At 45.8% G+C, this 20463-nt stretch overlaps 1 long non-coding RNA gene and 1 pseudogene across 1 annotated transcript in view; both read right to left on the bottom strand.

Annotated features, from left to right (window-relative positions):
* LOC138847076 (uncharacterized) overlaps positions 1 to 20463 on the bottom strand; it is a 95220-nt gene that overhangs the window by 34593 nt on the left and 40164 nt on the right. The window contains exons 3-6 of the long non-coding RNA XR_011384680.1: positions 18988 to 19111; positions 16478 to 16695; positions 15767 to 15861; positions 3273 to 3366 (exon numbers count right to left, since the gene is read on the bottom strand). This is a non-coding gene — a long non-coding RNA (uncharacterized lncRNA). The remainder of the gene's footprint in view (positions 1 to 3272; positions 3367 to 15766; positions 15862 to 16477; positions 16696 to 18987; positions 19112 to 20463) is intronic.
* On the bottom strand, positions 8322 to 15747 carry LOC127488613 (26S proteasome regulatory subunit 10B pseudogene; annotated as a pseudogene).

Below are 20463 nucleotides of genomic sequence, written 5' to 3'. Positions count from 1 at the left end.
CACCCCATGGAAGACCAGGAAAAGCACCTGGCTCCTGGCTCCTACCATCGGATCAGCGCGGTGCACCGGCCGCAGCGCGCCAGCCGCGGCGGCCATTGGAGGGTGAACCAACGGCAAAGGAAGAACTTTCTCTCTGTCTCTCTCTCTCACTGTCCACTCTGTCTGTCAAAATAAAAAAAAAATCAATTGTATACTACCATCATCAACAGGTAGACACTGATTTGAAATTTAAAATAGTCTACTGAAATGAAAACTCATAAACCCTATCAATAAAATACACATTATGTTGGCTGAAGACTAAGATTCTGATGAAGGAAACTAAAGAAGATCTAAGTAAATACGCTGTGCATAGGACTGGAAGACTGAATATTATTAATATAACATTTCTTCTAAAATCGTTCTAGGTTTAACACTAGCTAAATAAAAAACAAAACAAAACAAAAAACAAACAACCAAAAAAACCTCCAGCAAGAGGTTTTGAGAAAAAAAAAACAAACCTGAATGTAGTTAGGCAAACTCAAGACAATTGACTATCAACTCCACCATGAAAAACAAGGAACTCTGTGAAATGACAACTGTCTTTCCAGACTTTCAATAAACCTACAATAACCAAGACCTTGCTTTGGGATTCCTGAAAGAACAGAAGAAACACGTTTCAATGGAGTAGGATAGTGAATCCAAAAGTAAACCTCATCCCAAAATACATAAGCGACCATTGTTAAAACTACAAAAAGTAATAAACAAAGGCACTATTACACTCACAGACGTCAAGACATCTCTTTCGTTACCAGATCAGCAGTCACACCATCAGTAAGGATGTAGCTGAACAGAATAGCACCTGAATCAACCAAGCGTTGAACGGATCCTTCAAGGATGCTCTGTCCACAGCAACGCAACACGACACTCTTCTCAGACCCACACAGCACATCCACTCTGACCACATTCTGTCGCTCCCTTGCCCACAAAGGAACGACACTGTTCGCAGCTTATCGGTCTTCAGTAGACTTTTAATAAGAAAATAACAGTGACAGAGAAAGAATGAAGGGAGGAGAGTGGACAGAAAAGCCCCCTCCTTCCTCAGCACACAGCTTATATACAAAATCTGGCCAATTGCAAGCGGGCTCAAGTCCATGCACGGAACACTCCAATCCGCTGTCTGTTCACGCAGTGTGCACGCGTCCTCAGGCCAATCAGATGAGGTGTCACACAGCAGGCAGGCTCACCGCACGGCCCTCAGCGCCATCTTGTTGTTTACAACATTCTCAACTCCTCTGGAAAGTCCTGACCGTGGGAAAGCATTGCCCTAACCAAAACTAGCAACATCCGCCTTGTGATAAAAACACAGCAACAGCTATCAGACCGACCTTGATGTGGGGGCTCCATGGCTGCGCATCCCATGGAGCCCCACAACATTCGCCACTGTACAGCAGACCTCAACTCCTAAGGAAGAATCACCACACAATGTAAGGTCTCAGATCACAATGCAACCTCTCTACTGAGAGGTCAGTATGAAAAGGCTGGAAAATCCGGCCAGCGCCGCAGCTCAATAGGCTAATCCTTCGCTTAGCGGCACCGGCACCCCAGGTTCTAGTCCTGGTCGGGGCTTCTGTCCCAGTTGCCCCTCTTCCAGGCCAGTTCTCTGCTATTGGTCCGGGAGTGCAGTGGAGGATGGCCCAAGTGCTTGGGCCTTGCACCCCATGGAAGACCAGGAGAAGCACCTGGCTCCTGCCTTTGGATCAGCGCAGTGCGCCAGCCGCGGCAGCCATTGCAGGGTTAACCAACAGCAAAGGAAGACCTTTCTCTCTGTCTCTCTCTCTCACTGTCCACTCTGCCTGTTAAAGAAAAAAAGAAAAGGCTGGAAAATTCCAAATACTTGCAAGAAGAAGAATCAACCAACCTCAAAATGACACATTTATAAATCTCAAAAAATCATTCAAACTAAATAGAAACTGTATCCTGCCCATTTATAGTAATGGATGCATATTTTAGAAAAGAACCACCAAGATCCATGAGCTACGCTTTCACTCTAGGAGATCAGAGGAAGAACAGCAACTTAAACACTTAAAGCAAGGTGAGGAAAATCAAATCATTCATGGAGAGATATAAGCACAAGTTGATGGGACTGAAAAAAGCTCAACCACAGAAAAACGTTGACAAAACTAACACTTGGTCTTTGAACACATCCACAAAATTCGTGAACTTCTTCTCAGCACCAACCAAGAAAAACAGTGCAAGGTAATGAGTTGGTTAATGACATAGTGCCACCATGACTCCATGGACGAGACTGTAAAGGAATAGTAAGAACAACTCTGTGACCAAAAATTATATAAGATAAATGAACTGCATGAATGCCTTGAAACGCAGAATATGCCAAAATCCACACAAAGGGAAAGGAAAAACGGGAATGCTTCCATAATTACTAAGGAAGTTATAATTTATAATAACTAGAGGAACACATAATTATAAAGTATCAGAAAATGTATTAGATATGAGTTACTGTATTCACATACCCAATTTCTGCTCAGCTAAAAAGAAACAGTGGGCAGAAAAGTACTTATGAGACCTGCCTTGTGGCATGGTAGGTTACGACACTGCCTGGAACAATGTCATTCCATCTAGACGCCAACTGGATTCCTGCCTGTTATGCTTTTTTTTAAAAGCTTTATTTATTCATTTCAAAAGTAGAATTACAGAGAGTCAGAGGGAGAGACAAAGAGAGAGAGAAGGTCTTCCATCCACGGGTTACTCCTCAGATGGAAGCGAGAGCCGGAGCTGAGTGGATTTGAAACCAGGAGCCAGGAGCAGTTCCTCCAGGACTCCCACTCAGGTGCAGGGGCCCAAGGACTTGGGCCCTCTTCTATTGCTTTGCCAGGCCACAGCAGAGAGCTGGATTGGAAGTGGAGCTGCTGGGACTCGAACCGACAACCATGTGGGATGCTGGTACATGCAGGGGCGGCTTCATCCACTATGCCATGGCTACTCCCACCCCACCCCCCAACCCCCATCAACCCAGGCTGTTCCCACTTGAGATCCAGCTGCCTGCTCAAATGCCTAGGAAAGCAGAGGAAGCACTCCAAGGACTTGGGTCACCTTAACTCGCACTGCAGTACTGGATAAAGTACCTGGCCTCAGCTCCCGCCTGGCCCAGCCCCGGCCATTGTAGCCACCTGGGGTGTGATTCCATACCCTGAAGATCTCTCCTGCACCGCCTCATCTAGAACTCTGCCTTGCAAACCAATTGTTCCACAGAACAAAAAATATCTAGTACTCACTATGAGGTGCCAGAATTTTGGACAGGCTGGAACAGAGCACAGAGGGATTCTTGGCGTTTCTCTAAGCTTCTGCTTTCTCCTCCATGTGTGCAGTCTGAAAATTCACCGGATTACATTCCAATTAATTCGAGCACCCCATGCCCCCGTGTTCCTGCATACACAACCTTACTCTGCTGAACAACCTGGAGCAGAGAGGCCGTGAGTCAAGGCCTCTTCTACGGACGCCAAGGCTACATCTGGCCAGGCACAGAAAACCCCCCAAACCGACCCAGCTCCCAACCCCCCTCCCACACACCCCCCGGGGCTCCAGTCACTCTCTCCCTCCTTTCCTCTCCCCAACACGCCTTTCTTCCCGTCCCTTCCTCGCCTCCCCACCTTCATTCTCTCCACTTCCTCTCTTCTCCCGCCTCCCCTTTGCCCTCCCTCTCCTCCACCTTCTACCCAGTGACACCCCACACACACCCCCTCCCCGCACTCTGCACCTCGAGCCACGCCTACCCCGTGAAGGGAAGTCCACCGCGCCAAAGCCCCTCACAAAGAGCATTTCTGTTCCTCAGGAACAGGAACCGAGTCCTGAGGTGTAGTTGTCGGGAAGGGGCCGAAGCAGAGGACTGAGCCTGGAAGTTTCCAGAAGCCCAAAGTAACTGATGCGGCTGCCTAGGGCCACAGCCTCACCTGAGCCTGGGGGACCCTGGGCTCCTCAGGTTTGGCCACCAGCGTCAAAGACGGCTCCTCCAGGCTCGCTCAAGCCGTGGGCAGGAGTGGGCACGGCCCTGACTCCCACCCATGCACTGAGGGCAGAAGCGGCCGCGCCTGTGGGTGCACTTCCGGGTCAAAGCGCCGGGCGCAGGCGCACTCCTCACTGGCCATCGCCATGGCGCCACGGGACGCTCTGTGCGCTGCCGCATCCAGCGCCCGAAACCACAGGCCCGCTTCAGTCAGCTGCTCTTGCTCCAGGTTGTGATCCAGGGAGGCAACCGCTGAGGCCTGGGTACTCTGGACCCTGGCTCGCTGCCTCCGTCCCTCCCTGCCTCCCTCCCTTCCTCGTGGGAGTCCTGAATGGAGCTCCTGCCTCCTGACTTCTGCCTGATCCAGTGCTGGCCGTCAAAGCCGTTTCGGGAGAGAAGCAGTGCAGGGGGCATCGCCAGCACTCTTTCTCTCTCAGTGATCGTCCATCTGCGGGTTCACCCCTCAGGTAGCTACAAAGGCCAGGGCTGGGACAGGCCAAAGAAGAAGCCAATGACTTTTTTCTGGTGCTCCATTCTGGGTTCAGGGGCTTAAGTCCTTGGACAGTCTCCCTCTGCTTTCCCAGGCATGTTAGCAGACAGCTGGATCCCAGGGGGAACGGCTTCCGGGAGGGGCCGGCGCTGGGGGGTAGCAGGTCAAGCCACCGCCCGCAGTGCCAGCATCCCATATGACGCCGGTTCGAGTCCCAGCTGGTCCGCTTCTGATGCAGTTCTCTGCTATGGTCTGGGAAGGCAGTCGAAGATGGCCCAAGTCCTGGGGACCTGTCCCCATGCAGGAGACCCCAGAGAGGCTCCTTGCTCCTAGCTCCTCACCCTGAATCCTCTCAGCGCCAGCCATTGCAGCCAACTGTGGAGTGGACCAGCAGATGGATAACCTCTCCCTCTCTCTCTCTCTGCCACTCTGCCTCTGCCTCTCATCCTCTCTGTGTGTAACTCTGAATTTCAAATAAATAAATAAGACTTTTTTAAAAAGTAAAACTTAGCTCATTGTAAAGAAAATACTACATCAAGGCCAACTACTTGAGTTTATCTAGAATTTGATACTATATGCATTACATACCCCATTAACACAGAATTTGAAAAAGAATTTAACTCAGTCTTAGAAAAGATTCTGGTACCCATTCATTCTCTTCTTCCTTACAAACATTCTGTGTGGCATTATCTCTAACTTGCACATGAGGAAATCTTTGTAATTTATTTATTCAGACACTTATGTACCCATTCACACAAGGGGTAGAAATACCTGTGATCTGCAGAGTTCTTCACCGAACACAGGTCTGCTTCCCAACCTCTGCCCTCCACAGTCTAGCCCTGCCTTTGAAATAGGACAAATCGTGGCCGGCGCCGCGGCTCAATAGGCTAATCCTCCGCCTAGCGGCGCCGGCACACCGGGTTCTAGTCCCGGTCGGGGCGCCGGATTCTGTCCCGGTGGCCCCTCTTCCAGGCCAGCCCTCTGCTGTGGCCAGGGAGTGCAGTGGAGGATGGCCCAGGTGCTTGGGCCCTGCACCCCATGGGAGACCAGGAAAAGCACCTGGCTCCTGGCTCCTGCCATCGGATCAGCGCAGTGCGCCGGCCGCAGCGCGCCAGCCGCGGCGGCCATTGGAGGGTGAACCAACGGCAAAGGAAGACCTTTCTCTCTGTCTCTCTCTCTCACTGTCCACTCTGCCTGTCAAAAAAATAAAAAAATAAAAAAAAAATAAAAAAAAAATAAAAAAAGAAATAGGACAAATCGTGTCTTCCACAAAGCAAAACAGAATACAGAAAGGTAGCCTCTGAGGTCACTGTTGACATTTTCTATTCTCCTGTACATAGGAGATCCAAAAGACTCCACTAAAAGAATATCAAAACTCAGAGTAGAGTTTGGTACAGCGGCAGGATAGAAAATCAACAGCTTTTGTATACACAGACAAGGTCATGATTGAGAAAGGATTTCGAAGACCAATCCCATTCACATATCTACAAAGAAAATAAAATAGGTTGGAATAAATTTAACCAAGGATGTCCAATATCTGAGAACTATAAAAGATTAATGAAGAGGACACCAAAAAAAAAAAAAACACTCCACAAAGTGAAGCAGCAACTAACAGAATGGTAGAACTTAATCTGCAGTGTATGCAGCTGATAAAGGGTTTACTACCAGATATTTTCAAGAAACTCAACAACAGCAAAACAAACCACCCACTCAAGAAATGGGCAAATGGCTTCAACAGGCATATTTCAATCAACCAAAATGCTGATCAACTGAAAAGTGAATTAAGAAGTTCTGGTCTATGTATACCATACATACATATACACACTGCACAGCCTGGCTATTGTGCATCTTGCTGCAATAAGCATAGGCTTGTGCATCCCTCTGTTACATAATGATTTAATTTCCTTCAGTATGTTCCCAGCAGTGGCGACATCCTTAGAGTTTTCCATGTTGACAGGCCTAATTTCACATGAGGAATTTTATTGCTATACAGGTATATATTAAGGAATACAGATATCAGATCAGAAAACCAAATTTTACCTTAAAACACTAGAACAGCAAAGTAAATCTTAAGATGACCATTAGTGTGAACCAGGACACAGGACCTATGTTAACAAATCACAGCATGAGGCCACAGAGTTAGTATGAAGTGTCCTTAGTGACACAGGACAAGTCCTTGTGGTGATGCACCCAACGAAGCTAAGCCCAAAGAAAAGGACCACCGGTTTTCACCAGCTACCCCTCTCTCATACCCCACGTCTCTAACTGCTAGAACCTAGGGTTCCAACCCCAGGAGGAACATGGCTCTGGGGCAAACAGAACAGGTTTTGAACTGGGGCTTTATTGTTCTTGATATATGGCCTAGTGCAGGTTCCCACCTCATACAGTTTCGTATTTAAAAGGGGATGAGCAGTGCCTTCCTCACAGAGCTTTGAAGAGGATTAGACAGTACAATGTGGTGAAATTAAATAAAACTCTAGCTTTCCCTCTTTGTGTTCTTATTTAGAAATGAGACATGGTACATTAAGAAGCCTGACTACTTAAAGTGCTAAAAGGAAACCTGTTGAAGTGAAACCGACACTATGAAAAACAATGACTTGATCAGCCCTTGCCTGACTGTCAAGGAACAACTTACTATTTTATTACTTTTAGTATTTTTTTGTTCTACTTAATATCATTGGTTGAACTCTTTAATTAACACACAATTATTCTTAGGCATTTAAAATTAACTCAAAAGTGATCCCTGTTAAATATAAGACTGGGAATAAGAGAAGGAGATGTACAGTTCGGCACCTGCTCACTCGGACTTACCCCTAATGGTAGAGCTATAAACATGCTGGGAGATTCCAATTCAATCCCATCAAGGTGTCATGAACCAATACCATCTCACTAGTCAACATGATCAGTTTCAGTTCATAATTGATCATAATTATAGGATTAAATGTCAAAGGGATCACATAAACAAGACTAGTGTCTGCTAACAATAACTGATAGACTTAAAAAGGAGGAGAATGCTCCAACATGGGAAGCGGGATACACAGCAGACTCATAGAATGGCAGATGTCCTGAACAGCACTCTGGCCTCAGAATCAGTCCTTAAGGCATTCGGATATGGCTAAAAAGCCCATGAGAGTGATTTAGGCATGGAAAGCCAAGACACTCTGGAAAAAAAAAAAGAGGAACTAAATAAAAGATCTCTGTGAATGAGATCCCAGCAGAATGAACAGGCCATCAAAGAAGGACGTACCTTTCTCTGAAGGGAGGAGAGAACTTCCACTTTGACTATGGCCTTGTCTAAATAAGATCGGATCCGGTGAACTCAAGAAGCTTCCATAGCCTTGGCAGCTCAAGACAAGTGCCTCGCGTGATTACTGACATCATAAATAAGAGTGTCAATTGTTAAATCAACAACGGGAGTTACTGTGCACCTACTCCCCATGTAGGATCTCTCTGTCCTTAATGTGTTGTACTATGTGAATTAACGGTAAAACTACTACTCAAACAATACTCTACACTTTGTGTGTCTGTGTGGGTGCAGTCTATTGAAATCTTTACTTAGTATATACTGAGTTGATATTCTGTATATAAATATAATTGAAAATGAATCTTGATGAAAAATGGGATGGGAGAGGGAGTGGGAGATAGGATGGTTGGGGTGAGAGGGAGGTTATGGAGGGAAGAACTGCTATAATCCAAAAGTTGTACTTTGGAAATTTATATTTATTTATTTATTATAGACTTTATTTATTCAATTATTTGAGAGGTAGAGTTACAGACAGTGAGAGAGAGAAACAGAGAGAAAGGTCTTCCTTCCATTGGTTCACCCCCCAAACGGCCACTACAGCTGGTGCACTGCACCAGTCTGAAGCCAGGTGCCAGGTGCTTCCTCCTGGTCTCCCATGCGGGTGCAGGCGCCCAAGCACCTGGGCAATCCTCCACTGCACTCCTGGGCCCAGCAGAGAGCCAGACTGGAAGAGGAGCAGCCAGGACTAGAACCCGGTGCCCATATGAGATGCTGGCGCCGCAGGTGGAGGATTAGCCAAGTGAGCCACAGCACCAGCCCCCGAAAATTTATAATTATTAAATAAAAGTTGGAAAAAAAGAAAGGGTTTCATGAATGCCACTCTGTTACAATCTCCTTCCTTGTCCCTCTTACCTTTGTTCTTGTGACCAGACCCTTCATTAACCATCACTTCCTGTCCCAAGGCCCAACAGTGAGTGTGTTGTTAGTTCTGCATATCTGAACACCAGCTGTGTACCAGGGACTACAGGAATGAAAGCAGAGAGACAAAGTCTTGTCCTGGACAAGCTCACAGTCTTATACGAGATATGGGTATTTAGCAAAAAAAAAGGTGATAAAATGGGTTAAGTACATTATGTATATAGGTAGTGTGTTACAGAAGCTCTGGATACTTAGCTCTGCCTGGGGGAATGAGAGAAAAGTATCAAAGAGAAGGAAGACCTTTGAGTTGGATATCTTGAAACATGGCTAGGAGTTTCTCAAGCTGAAAACATTGAGGAACATCAAGTAGTGACTGCCTATATGCAGAACCATGACAAGTCTGGCATGACAGAAGCAGGGGCTGTTTGGGAGGAGGGCGGCTTGGAATAGAAGTTGTGAACAGACCTGAGAATGAGGCCTTGGAATCCCCTCTAAGGGAATAGGGCTTTGGCAAGTATGCAAGAGATGAGAAAAGATCAGGCAGAGTCACCTGTGCTTTCTAGGAATATGCAGGTGGTGTGCAGGCCTGAAGCAGAAAAAGCCTGGAAGAAAGAATCCAGACAGAAGTAATAGTTATCAGCAGATGTTCAGCTTTGGTATGAGTGCTTGTGTAGGTCCTGAGACACCACTGGCATAGATTTGGTGACTACTAGGAGACAGATGGTTGGAAAGAGGGTGCTGCCAAGCTTTCCAACTTGGAAGGCAAGTCGGATGGAGCCACCACTGCAGAGATCCAGTCCAGTGCAATGTGTGGTGCAGGTTTAAAGGGAAGAGGAAGTTTGTGGTACCCACAGGACACTCAAGTGTGTGTCTCTAACAGGCAGGTGGCAATGGAGATTTGGATCTCATGGTGAAGGCTGATGATGGAGACACTACTTTGGAAGGTAGTCTCATAGAAACATTGGTTGAAGCCACAGGAGTAAGATCACCTCAAGAGAAATGGGGCACCCAAAAGGAGCAAAGCATTTCAAATGTGGTCTGAAATGATAGGTAATGCACAAGTAAGAGAGAAGGAAGAGGAGTACAAAGAATCCATCAAGGATAGCACAAAGTAGGCAGCCACACACAAGGAGTCAAGTCACGGGGTTATATTTGTAGAATAAACCAGTGGATGGAGAATCTCCCTCTCTACCTATCCCCTCTTCCCTCCTCCCTCCCCTTTTCCCTCTCCCTACTTCCCTCTCCCCTCCCCTCTGTCCTCTGTCCTCCGTCCTCTCTCCTCTCTCCCTCCTATCCATTCCCAACCAGCTCCCTCCCTTTCAAACAATTTTAAAAATACATTTGTACAGAAAGATTTCTTTGGATGCTGAGTGGAAAACATATTACAGAGGAAAAGATTACTGATAGAAGAAATCAGCTCAGAGGTCACTGAATTCAGTCAAGAGAATTATGGTGGGCTGGGCTACAGTTGGAGTTATAACCAGGCATTTGGGGCATCCAGGGTACAGAATTTATGTAGGCACCTGCTCTATGAGCCATGCAAGAACAGAGTTCAGCTTTGCCTTGGCATAGAGTGGTGTCAGATATAGGCAGGTTGAAGATACATTTTGGTGGTGAAATCAAATTTATTGTGTGGATTCTTGGGTTCCTAAGTAACAGTTTTGAAAAACTATTAATGTTGGACGGCGCCGCAGCTCACTTGGATAATCCTCCACCTGCGGCACCGGCAATCTAGTCCTAGTTGGGGCAGCAGATTCTGTCCCAGTTGCTCCTCTTCCAGAACAGCTCTCTGCTGTGGCCCGGGAAGGCAGTGGAGGATGGCCCAAGTGCTTGGGCCCTGCACCCACATGGGAGACCAGGAGGAAGTACCTGGCTGCTGGTTTCACATCAGCGCAGTGCGCCAGCCATAGCAGCCATTTGCGGGGTGAACCAATGTAAAGGAAGACTTTTCTCTCTGTCTCTTTCTCTCACTGTCTAACTCTGCCTGTCAAAAAAAAGTCTATTAATGCAACATATTATGGAGGATCTTAAATATCAAAGGTCTGATGTTTCACTTCCTCCCATAGCCTATCTAAATCAATACTCAAATGATATAAAATAAATCATAAGAAATACTCTCTTGGACTACTCCCAGACCATTTTCAATGTTTTACAAAATGTTCACATAGCAAATATGAAAAGCTTCAACACATTCTTCTTTTGTAATTTCTGCTGCAATAAATACATGAACAACATACAGATTTCTTCTGTACCCATCTTAAAAGTGGAGTCACTGAAGTATATACTAATTTATGTTACTCATACATATTTTACTCTTATTTTTAATGAGATCATTGCCAGTACACACATTGTTTGCTTAACTTTATTTTTACATTAAGCCAATGTCTGTCATGCAGCAATCAAAAAACTGACAGTAAATTATACGGGTTTGTAGTCCAATTTAGACTCTAGCTTCTTAGAATAACCCACTTTTTTTGACAGGCAGAGTGGACAGTGAGAGAGAGAGAGACAGAGAAAAAGGTCTTCCTGTTTCCTTTTGTTCACCCCCCAATGGCCGCTGCGGCCTCAGACACCACGTTGATCCAAAGGCAGGAGCCAGGTGCTTCTCCTGGTCTCCCATGTGGGCGCAGGGCCCAAGGACTTGGGCCATCTTCCACTGCACTCCTGGGCCACAGCAGAGAGCTGGACTGGAAAAGGAGCAACCGGGCCAGAATCCGGTGCCCCAACTGGGACTAGAACCCGGGGTGCCGGTGCTGCAGGCGGAGGATTAGCCTAATGAACCATGGTGCCAACCAGAATAACCCACTTTTCTGATGGCTTTCATGAAATCTTCCTGTACTACAAAATTATGATCAGCACGAATTGCAAACATACCAGCTTCAGTACAAACACTTCAGGTTTGCTCCAATAAAGCCATCTAAAAGGTTCATGCTTGCTTCATAATCTACTTCATAATGTTTTGTAATGGGAGCTGTGTGGATTTTCAATATATCTAACCTGGCTTTTTCATGTGGTAAATCAATATGTATTTTTCTGTCCAATCTTCCCAGACGTAGAAAAACAGGGTCCAGTGTATCTGGTCTGTTTGTAGCCATGGTCATTTTAACTCTATGCAGAGTATCAAAGCCATCCATTTGATTTAGCAACTCTATTAAAGTTCTGTTAATCTGTCAGCTGATGTACCCTCAGGAAACCGATGACCACCAATCACATCTATTTCATCCATAAAATTGATGCATGTTTGATGGTCGGTCTCTGGCATAATAAAACATTTCTCTGATCAAGCAGGCACTTTCTCCAATCTATTTGTCTACAATAGAACTTGATACAACCTTTAAGAAGTTACAATCCAGCTGACTAGCAACAGTTCTCACCAAAAGCATTCTTCCTGTGCCTGGAGTTCCATATAACAAACAGCCTTTTGGAGGTATTACTCCTACATGCTGGGATAATTCTAGGTTTTTAAGAGGTAATTCTATTACCTCTCTTAAATTGGATCTGACAGCCCTCTAATCTCAGAGTAAAAAACATTCCCTGGGTTCCAATGAGGCATATTGTAAACCAGTGAATCCATCACTCCTGGCAAATCTCTCATGATACTTAGTGTAGTCATATCCAAAGAAGCTCTTGTTCCTGGATTCAGCTTACTTTTGTCAAGTTGTCTATGACAGCCGACGATGTATCTTGGTGGGGGGGGTGAGGAGTGAGAAGAAAGTTCTGGAATCAGATGCCAGTGCTGGCTGCACAACTTTGCACATGTGCTGCTAGTGAATGTTCACCTTAAAATGGTATAAAGGAACTAAGGTATACACCAAAGAGAACTGCTAATGAGTAATATGAGTTAGCATTCATTCCGATCTAGTTCTCATGACTCCCCTTGCCCCAGCCCAAAGAAATAAGAGGTTGGGCTTAAGTTATGGGGATTATGGCCGGCGCCATGGCTCACTAGGCTAATCCTCCGCCTTGCGGCACCAGCACACCAGGTTCTAGTCCCGGTCGGGGCACCGGATTCTGTCCCGGTTGCCCCTCTTCCAGGCCAGCTCTCTGCTGTGGCCAGGAGTGCAGTGGAGGATGGCCCAAGTGCTTGGGCCCTGCACCCCATGGGAGACCAGGATAAGTACCTGGCTCCTGCCATCGGATCAGTGTGGTGCGCCAGCTGCGGTGGCCATTGGAGAGTGAACCAACGGCAAAGGGAGACCTTTCTCTCTGTCTCTATCTCTCACTGTCCACTCTGCCTGTCAAAAAAAAGTTATGGGGATTACTGCTCCTCTGCAGGAAGCTGGAAAACCCAAGGAGCACAGCCAGCCTTGCATGCGTGCACATGGGACTTTGAGACTGTGTCACTCTGTGGCTGCCTGGCTACAGTGCTGCGTGTGCATTTGTTCCTCTGTGCATGTGGTTTTTTGAAAACTGACAGTTAACATGCTGTCATGTTTCAAATAGATTTTGATGGACATACATAAAAAACTGCCATGGGGCTGGTATTGTGTCCCAACAGGTTAAGCCTCTGCCTGCGGCATCCCATTTGGGTGCTGGTTTGAGACCCACTGGCTAATTCACTTTCAAATCCAAATCTCTGCTAATGCACCTGGGAAAGCAGCAGAGGATGGCCCCAGTGCTTGGGCCCCAGCATCCACATGGGAGACCCAGAGGAAGCTCCTGGCTTTATCATGGCCCAATCCCGGCGATTGGGGTCATTTGGGGAGTGAACCAGCAGTTGGATGATCTCTGTGTGTCTCTCCTCCTCTCTCTGTTAACTCTGCCATTCAAAGAAATAAGAAAACTTTTAAAAAAAGGACAGTCATATCTTTTAATATTTTCACCTTTCTTCATTCATTGAAGACACAAACAGACCTGTTCTATCAAACAGCTTATAAAACAGACCCTTAAACTGCATCTGATTTCAATGAGAGAGTCTGTATGCATTTTGTCAGACTTAGAAATAAGGTAAGCATCATTTGAAACTAAAGCAAAGCTCCAAACTTTTGAGTTCTAAAGATAACAAATGAATAAATAAGAACAGTTTGCTAAAATGATCAATTTCATTAGTTGTTGAGATGGTTGGATGCCAGATGGTTGGATGCCAATGTCCTTGGATGACACGAGGTCCAAACATCTCAAAACACCAGAGCCAAGAGAACCTCATCTCACATACACAACCCTCACTGGGAGGGTCTGCATGCTGGACTTTTTAGAAAGGCTAGTTTGTTTAAAAATGCTTGGTGTGAACAGATCCAAGCCTGTATGCTTCTAACTGTATCACTCCTTGTTAAGAAAGAGGGAAACGTCATTAACCAGGCACACAGAACCACCCCAATCAGTTCCAAGGTCTCAGAGGAAGCAGGGTTCACAACCACTGATACACAGTATTCACTGGATAAACGCCAACAAGCCTCCTTCAGCAAGACAAAATGTTCATGTGCTCATGAAGTACCATGCATGGAACCGCCCAACTGGTAAAGAAGGGATTGCCTGTGACATTCACCAAGGTGGAAGCCAGAGAGGTAGACATGCTCTTCATTTCCAAAGTGAATTCCAAGATGACCATGTCATGGGGAGGTGGGGGGAGGCGATTCACAAAGAGGAGTAACAACCCGGAGGAAACAGTGAGCAAAAATTAGTGAAAAATTGACGTACAAATGCTTTTCAGGGACTTTTAATGATTACCTTAGTAAGACCAAACTGTTTCCTAGATTCACAGCCACTCCTCTAATTACATGCTTGAGAAAATTCTAAGCCATTCGGGGTAGCTGTAACTGAGGGACAGAAAGCAATAAAGTAACACAGCGATGAACAAAGAGCACTTCTGCCTGAAGGTGCTATGGGGGTTGGCCAGGGACTCCTCACTAACCCAGCACAGCCGCCAGCCTGAGGCTAGTTAACAATCACTATTTTCTCCTATCTTTAGATGCCTGTGCATAGTTCCCACTGATCCCTCAGGGGCATGCCATCATACCACACGTGGAACTGGGAAGCTGAGAAATGCCACTTCCCTGGGGTCTGCAAAGAACCCACTTTACTAATCACTGCAACCGCCACAAGATCAAGTGTGGCAGAGGCACCTGTGCTAGCAAGCACAGCCCAGGCCCCCACTGCACCTGCCTGTGGGGCAGGGACTCACAGGGCCCTCAGCCTCATCTTAGCTACTTTTTTGCTCAGAGAAGGAAGGCGGGAACTGGCAAGACCCACCACACTCCTGCCCTCAGAATCTCAACTCCAGACAGCCCAAGCTGAAATCCAGGCAACCCTGAAAGGTCAAGGCTTTTGGCCCTGCAGAGACACTCCCAGCAGGCAAGTCGCACCGCACCTCCAGGACCCTCCCTGCACTCCTCACACACTCACCTCTCACATTAGCCCACACCCTGCAGCCCAGGAGGGGCAAGCACAGCAGGATTTAAACTGGAACTTCACTGATATCTATATATGGCCTAGGGCTGGTTCCCACTTCCTTTAACTCATATTTAAAAGGGTATCAGTGGTGCCTTCCTCACAGAGTTTTGAAGAGGATTAGACAGGACAATGTTGTATAATTAAATAAAACTCTTGCTTCCCCTCCTTGTGTTGTTATTTAGAAATGAGACAATGGTACATTAAGAAGCCTGACCACTGAAAGTGCTTCATTAATGCTGATTCTCTTAAACATCATTTCTTGTCCCTTCTACCTTTATTCCTGTAAACAGACCTTTCTATAACCAACAGTTCCTGTCCCAAGATCCAACAGTGAGTGCATTGTTAGTTCTGCATAAGCTGAATTCCAACTGTGTACCAGGGACTATAGGAATGAAAGCAGAGAGACAAAGTCCTGCCCTGGACAAGCTCACAGTTTTATACAGGATATCGGTATTTAGCAAATAAATGGTGATAAAAGGGGTAAGCACTTTACATATACAGGTAGTGTGTTACACAAACTCAAGTTCCCCAAGGACGTCAGTTCCTGAACCCACACTGGAGTACTAGATAAAGTACATGGCTTTAGCTTTGGCATGGCCCACCACCAGCCATTGTAGCCACCTGCAGTGTGAACCCATACCCTGAAGATCTCTCCCGCCCCGCCTCATCTAGAACTCTGCTTTGCAAACCATTCTTTAAATAGAATAAAATATCTAGTACTTACTGTGAGGTGTCAGAATCTTGGGGCAGGCTGGAACAGGGCACTGAAGGATTCTTGGCATTTCTCTAAGCTTCTGCTTTCTCCTCTGTGTGTGCAGTCTGTGAAAATTCACCAGATTACGTGCCAATTAATTCGAGTGCCCCGTGTCCCCGTGTTCCTGCACACACACCTTATGCTGCTGAACAACCCGGAGCAGAGAGGCTGTCAGTCAAAGCCTCTTCGACAGACGCAGCTAGCCAAGGCTACTTCTGGCCAGGCACAGAAAACCCCCCAAATGGACCCAGAGCCCTGGGAAAAGTTCTTCCTCTCGCAATGCCCCTCCCACACTCAAGCCCTGGGACTCCTGTCACTCTCCCCTTCCTTTCCTCTCCCCAACATGTGTTTCTCCCCCTCCCTCCCTCGCCTCTCCACTTTCATTCTCCCCACTTCCTCTCTCCTCCTGCCTCCCCTTTGACCCTCTCCTCTCCTCCACCTTCTATCCCAGCTACACCCTACACACACCCCTCCCCCCGCTCTGCACCCCAGGCCATGACTACCCCATCACAGGAAGGCCACCGCGCCAAACTCCCCACACAAAGAGCGTTTCTGTTCCTCAGGAACAGGAACTGAGTCCCAAAGTGTAGTCTTCAGGTAGGGGTCGAAGCAGAGGACCACGCCTGGAAGTTTCCAGAAGCCCAAGGAAACTGATGCGGCCGCCTCCGGCTGTAGCCTCACCTGATCGCAGCCTGAGTCTGCAGGGCCCTGGGTCTCCTCAGGTTCAGCCACCAGCGTTGAAGGCGGCTCCTCAAGGCTCTGGGCAGGAGCGGACACGGCGCTGACTCCCACCAGTGCATCGAGGGCAGAAGTGGCGGCGCCTGCGGGTGCACTTCTGGGTCAAAGCACCAGGCACAGGTGCACTCCTCACCGGCCACAGGACACACATTGGCATGGAGCTGGATGAGAGATGGAGTAGACAGGACTTGAACTGACTCCCCTGTGGGATACCACAGCACCGGCACACCTGTTCTTACTTCTTAAACTTCTTATTAGCCTTATTACTGTAATATAAATATAAAATATATTATCTGAAACTGGAAGGAAGGAAATGAGGAAAGAAAGAAGGAGGGAAGGATGGAAGGGGACTCTGGGAGAGTCAGTGTTAGAAGGAGAGCAGAGAAAAGGGAATGTGGTTTATTTTTAAATCAGTCTATAAATTATATTGAAGAATTTTTTGACCCTAAACATATACACGCATCCATTGGACACAATATCAATGTTTAATGGAAACTTATAGAAAAAAAAAAGTACTCACACTACAGAGAAAACGAGACACACTGTGCACATTAGTAACATTGTGTATGTGGAAAATTCTAGGACTTTTATGAAAATATAAGTATGAAAATGTTTCTGTAGAAATACTCTAAAAGTAAGAGTAAGCTACAGAGGCCGGTGCAGCAGGTTAAAGTCATGGCCTAAAGCACTGGCATTCCATATGTGCACTGCTTCTAGTCCCAGCTGCTCCTCTTCCAATCCAGCTCTCTGCTATGGCCTGGGAAAGCAGTAGAAGATGGCCCAACTCCTTGGGCCCCTGCATGCATGTGGGAGATCTGGAAGAAGCTCCTGGCTCCTGGCTTCAGATTGGCCCAGCTCCAGCCATTGCAGCCATCTGTGGAGTGAACTAGCAGATGCAAGACCTCTCTCTGTCTCTACCTCTCTCTGTAATTCTTTCAAATAAATAAAATAAATATTTAAAACACGAGTAAGCTATATAATTCTGAACATATATTACTCAAAAGTACCAAATAACACTGCATTGTAAAGAATGACACATCATTTAAGTAACACTTAAGGAAGAATGCGCCTTCCTAATAAATGTCACAGTCTGACACAGAGACACAGTTTAGGGACTCTAAAAGCAACTGGCAATATCTGAGCTGGCAAAAAAAAAGCAGTTGTAGAATAGGAAGTATCACTAAGTTTGAATTCCAACAAATTGGGAAGCTATTCCAAGAGCTCATACCGTATTCTTTCTGTTTAAATCCTTTAGGACTCAAGCCATCCCTAGCACCCCAAAATAATAAGAACAAAAACATCATGAAAGCAGGAGCTTTCACGCAGAGCTGCCTAGAAAGATATGAAAAACACCCATCACGACAAACATCCTCTTTCCACAAACTTTCTCAAGGATGTTCAAGAAGCATTCAGTATTAGATAAATAACAAGAACGAATGTGAGCGAATAACAGACACATTCAAAAGCCAAGAAGCACACGTTTATCAAGAGAGAGTCCTCTGCCCGAATTCTGACGTCTACAAGTGGACTACAAGCCACAAACTTCATTCCCAGCCTAAGACAAGGTCTTCATGTTCCCTAGTCCCTTAACAACCCAGTTTTCTTTCAGATAACATCTTCTCCATCTCTTGGTATTCTGCAGATGTTATCTGAATTTCCTGATTAACTCAGCATCCATTCCCCATCCCTTCTGAAAGTTCCCTCTACCAGTCCACCCATTTCCCTTCCCTCACTTTTCCTAAGGTTGCTCCCCAGACCCTCTCCCAGGTCTAACACTCTGATACTCCACTAGTTCTTATAAGTTGACCTAACACCTCCTTCATGTTACAGTTCTGTTGAAAGTCACCTGACTTCCTCTATATAATCCTTCCATTTTCCCTATCTATCAAAAGATGATGACATAAAGAAATTACCTCATTTCAGCTCCCAACTCCCAAGTGCCTTGCATGTCCCAAGTTCTTCTGTGGCATTTACCCTTATCAGCCCCCCCCAGCAGAGATTCCTTGCAATCTTGTCATCCTTAACCATGAATTCTAAAACCCAAACTTTTATTTCCATATCCCTCAAAAACAGACTTTTTGTGTTTTGTACTCTGAGGCAACAGCACACACTTCTCCTCCCAGGTCTCCCTCTCATTGCCTGGATGCCCCAATATTCCCCCTCTTACCACATTCTTTGACACCTGATTCACTGCAAAACTTGGGGGAACGCATTCCACAACATCCAAGTGCCCTCATCCTCATTGCACCTAACTCTCCTCTACCCCTTTGGCCCCCACATTTCTTTTACCCCAACCTCTGGGGCTACTCCATTTGACCCTCCCTGTCACGGGATGAAAGTCAACTTCACTGTCCACATGGCCCACCCAGCCACAGGGAACGTGGTATCCCTTCCCTACTCTTTCCCTTGGGCTCCAAGGCTGCTGCGTACATGAGGTGGTCACATCTGCTCACCAGTTGCTCCTCTCCAGGAAGAAGTCCCAGCTGTGTTTAGCAGGAAGTCGAGCAGTCCCCAGAAATGGAAGATTACCCAGCAGATGAACTTCAACTGCATCCAGTTTCATATCCATGAAAATGTCTACAATGAAAATTAATAAACATTAAAGAAATGGAAGACGACACTCAAAACAGAAAAATCTTCCATGGTCATTCATTGGCACAATCGACATAATGAAAATTTCCATTCTACTATAAGCAATTTACAGACACAATGGGATCGCAATCAAAGGTCAAATAACATTTTGCCCAGATGGAGAGAAAACAATGCTAAAATTCTTATGAAAACACAGAACATCTGAATAGTGAAAGCAATCTTATACAACATAAACAAAACTCAAAGCATCGCAAAAACAGATTGCAAAACACAGAACAGGGCAGTTACAATCAAAACAACTGGTTTAGTAAAAATATTGACATATAGAACAATGGAACAGAAAAGGAACTCCAGAAATCAACCCACACATCTGCAATCAATTTATCTTGGAAGAAGGCGCTAAAGATTAATCCCAGGTGCAAAGGACGGTTTCTTCAAAAATGTTCCTGAGTAAACTGGACCTCCATATGCAGAACTATGAAAGAAGACCAGACCCATGCCTTACACCTTATAGAAAAACCAACTGAAAATAGTTCAAGGAACAAAATCTAAAACCCAATCTCATCAAATTACTAGAGAACACTGGGGAAACATGAAAGACACTGGCATAGGCAAAGATTTCTGGGAAAAGACAGCAGAAGCACAAGCAAAAGCAGCAGAAACAGAAACAGAGAAACGTGATTCCATCAAACTGAGAAGCTTCTGCGCTGCAAAAGAAACACTCAGCAAAGTGAGGAGACAACAGAATGAATGGGAGATAACTGTCTGCAAACAAGAAACTGATAAAAGATTAGTATCTACAATCGACAAAGAGCTCAACAATAAAAAAATATATAGTTAAGAAATGGGCGTAGAACTTGAACAGGCATGTTTCAAGAAAGGAAATCCATATGGCCAACAGACACATGAAAAAATGCTCAGGATCACTAGCCATCAAGGAAATGCAAATCAAAATGGCAATGAGGTTTCACCGCACCACAGTCAGAATGGCTCTCATACAGAAATCAACAACGATAAATGCTGCTGAGGAAGTGGGGAATACAGTACTCTGATCCACTCACTTTTGGTGGGAATGTAGACTGGTAAAGCCATTGCAGAAGATAGTATGGAGATACCTCAGAAAGCTGAAAATCAATCTACTGTTTACTATGAAATTTATTGGCAATCCCTGTTCTGGTGATTTACCCCTAGGAAATTATATCAGTAGATTTGAAAGAGTTATCTGTACCTTCATGTTCACTGCAGCTCAGTGCACAATAGCTGGGTTGTGGAATTAAACCTGATGTCCATGAACTGATGACTGGATAAGGAAATTATGGCATATATACACTATGGAA

Source organism: Oryctolagus cuniculus, chromosome 19, assembly GCF_964237555.1.
Source record: "Oryctolagus cuniculus chromosome 19, mOryCun1.1, whole genome shotgun sequence".
In the NCBI taxonomy this organism is placed as follows: Eukaryota; Metazoa; Chordata; class Mammalia; order Lagomorpha; family Leporidae; genus Oryctolagus; species Oryctolagus cuniculus.
The sequence above is the reverse complement of the archived record's forward strand: the minus strand, read 5'-3'. Positions and strand labels throughout refer to the sequence as shown.